The sequence below is a fragment of the Zingiber officinale genome, chromosome 6B (assembly GCF_018446385.1).
Source record: "Zingiber officinale cultivar Zhangliang chromosome 6B, Zo_v1.1, whole genome shotgun sequence".
Lineage (NCBI taxonomy): Eukaryota > Viridiplantae > Streptophyta > Magnoliopsida > Zingiberales > Zingiberaceae > Zingiber > Zingiber officinale.
Genome location: NC_055996.1, coordinates 30,013,747 through 30,016,599, shown reverse-complemented (window position 1 = coordinate 30,016,599; position 2,853 = coordinate 30,013,747). Strand labels below are relative to the sequence as shown.

Here is a 2,853-nt window from a genome sequence, read left to right as displayed (position 1 = left end):
GGTAGTCAATGGTTTGATAAAAGTTAAAATAATTTAGACATTGACGTAATTTAATTTTAGGGTTCATCAAAACTAATTATTAAAAGGTCCAAATTTTAATAAAATTAGTTATATATCAAACTTGACCTTAGCCAAAAAACTTAAAATGGTATGATTTCTAACGTCGTTATCAAACATTTCTGTTCGCGATGTTGTTAATCCTAAGATGTGAAATTAGAAAGAATCATAACAGTATAAAAAAATAAAAAAAAAATATTTTAAAATTACTAATAAATTTTAAAATTATTTTAAATATAAAAAAATATTAGTATAATTTTATTTTATTTTATTAAAATTAATTATTAAAGATCCCTATTCTAAATAAAATAATTAAAATTGACATTTTATAAAAACAAAATAGCACGGTTAGATGCACATGTATCAAAAAATGCTGGAGAAGCTTTTTGATAAAATATGATAATGTGTTTTATTATAATCAGAGCATGCAGTTTATCCGTGGAGTTGGAGTTGTAGGTAAGAGTCAATTCATATAATATTGGTAAATAACTTATATGGATGGACAATAGAGGCATGAAATATCCACGAACAGAGAATATAGATAAAATCCCACAAAAAATTAATCCATTATCATTCTACTATTTTTTAGATTTAGTAAAAAAAATAAAGTCTAAATTTTAATTCCTCTAAAACGACTATTCCACTTGTAAATTAAATGTCTCGATAATAAATCACCCAACTAATTTGGTAGTAAATCGAAAACGCACATGGATATGGATATGATCGAATATTTCATAATATATCCTGAATCTTCATTATTTAGAAAATCCGTGTCACCTCTCACCAGACCTTATTTACCCTTAATTTCCATGGAGAGCTGGTGCAAATCTAATCCATTTAGGACATATTATAATAATATGTCCTAAATCTTCATTATTTAGAAAATTCGTGCCACCTCTCACTATACCTTATATACCCTTAATTTCCATGGAGAGCTGGCGCAAAGCTAATCCGTGCACACCACGATTCCTATAAATAGGGGCTCGATTCTTTCACTTTGTCACCCGTCCAAAAAATAAGAAAGATAAAAAGATTGGCTTCTTGAGGGAGATCAACAATGGCGGTGCGTCCAAGCTCCGAGTTGGCTTCTATTCCCAAACCTACCCTACCGACAAAACCCTCATCAGGCAAGCCTTCAATGCCGATGTCCTGAAGACTGACGACATCGACGCTCACCTTCTCCGGATGCATTTCCACGACTTCTTTGTCAGAGTCAGTAAGTATATATATCGATTGCATGCATATCGATCGAAACTTTGTTGCTACGTCTGAATGTTTTCCTTGAGTTTATGATCGTATTCAATTGATGGATCAGTTCTCATCGATTCGGCGAACGGGAACACGGCAGAAAAGGATGCGGAGATCAACCAATGACAAAGCAGTCGTGGAAATGCATCCGTAGAAGGTCAGCGCCGATATCGTCAGTCTTCCCGACAGCGTCATTGAAGGTTTACCTTATGAGGGTTTCGGCGGTAGGGCAGGTTTGGGAGTAGAAGCCAATGCGGAGCTTAGCTGCTACCATAGAGCCATGCAGAATAAATAGTTAAGGGCGCTAACACCGCCATTGTTGATCTCCCAAAAGCAGTCATTGTTTTTTTTAATTATTTTTTATGGAAAGGGTGGCAAGTAGAAAGAATAGAGGGAATCTTTGTCTTAGCTAACTTCTTTTATTAGTATGATTAGCTGTGGAGATGAATTTTCTGCTTCCAATTAATTTAAAGTAAAAAAAAAAAACAATCTACAATTGAAAGTTGTTAATTATAGAAATTCCTTTCGTAGCTTGTTCCTATTCAACTTCATTACAAAAACGATGATGAACACAATAGTGGAAAAATGAACGGTAGATGATTCGATATCACGAGCGTGATATAATCACAACCCTCAATCAGAGACAATCTCCCAGTCACACGCAAAGCATATGAGGAACAGCTTTAAAATCCCTTGCTTGGGTCGAATGAAATTGATCGACGCACTCGAGCGCTCTCATGGCCAGCGGAGCTTGCCGCCATCGCTTACAACAAGCAGAGGAGTGTCTCCATGGTCACCGCAAATCCCTCCAATTATAGCGATTGCAGGCAGAGGAGGTCAAGCGAATCCATGTCTCATCATCGTCTTGGGATAGTTAGAGCATATTGTTAAGAAACTGATGGATACGGTGGAGGTTGCATGGAAGGATCATAACAATGAATACCTCAGTCCAACACAAGTCCCTCGACTTTTAATTGAAAGAGTAATTAACTTTTCGAGAACAATTGAAGAATATTATAAATACAAATGATTCATACACTAATTCTAAAACTATGATGAAAGATGTATATATATATATATATATAGAAACGTTCCGCTGCGGAACGTTCCTTCCGGACTGCTGCGGACCTGCCCTCGTGGTAGGTCCGCGTCACTTTTTTTTTGTTAGAGTATATTAGTTTTTTTTCCACTGTTTTCCGCAGCCTAATTTCTCCATCGTCCTTCCTCCTTCATTGCGACGCGACCGCAGAAGAGGAACACCCATAGTCGCGAGGAAATTCCACAGATTTCTCCTTCCTCCTTCCTCGCGACGCGGCTGTAGAAGAAGAACACCCATAGGCGTCTTCAAACTCCATAGATTTCTCCTTCCTCCATCCTCGCGACGCGGCTGCAGAAGAGGAACACCCACTGCCGCGAGGAAACTCCATAGATTTCTCCTTCCTCCTTCCTCATTTCTCCTTCCTCCTTCCTCCTTCGTCGCAACGCGGCCGCAGAAGAGGAACACCCACAACCGCGAGGAAACTCCACAGATTTCTCCTTCCTCATTTC

The 2,853-nt window shown here is 37.7% G+C and overlaps 1 long non-coding RNA gene across 1 annotated transcript; it reads left to right on the top strand.

The window, feature by feature from the left end:
• Nucleotides 1-1,074: 1,074 nt before the first annotated feature.
• LOC121990044 lies at nt 1,075-1,695 on the top strand. The gene is made up of 2 exons (XR_006114422.1): nt 1,075-1,273; nt 1,373-1,695. It is a non-coding gene; the product is annotated as an uncharacterized LOC121990044 (long non-coding RNA).
• The last annotated feature ends 1,158 nt before the right edge of the window (nt 1,696-2,853 follow it).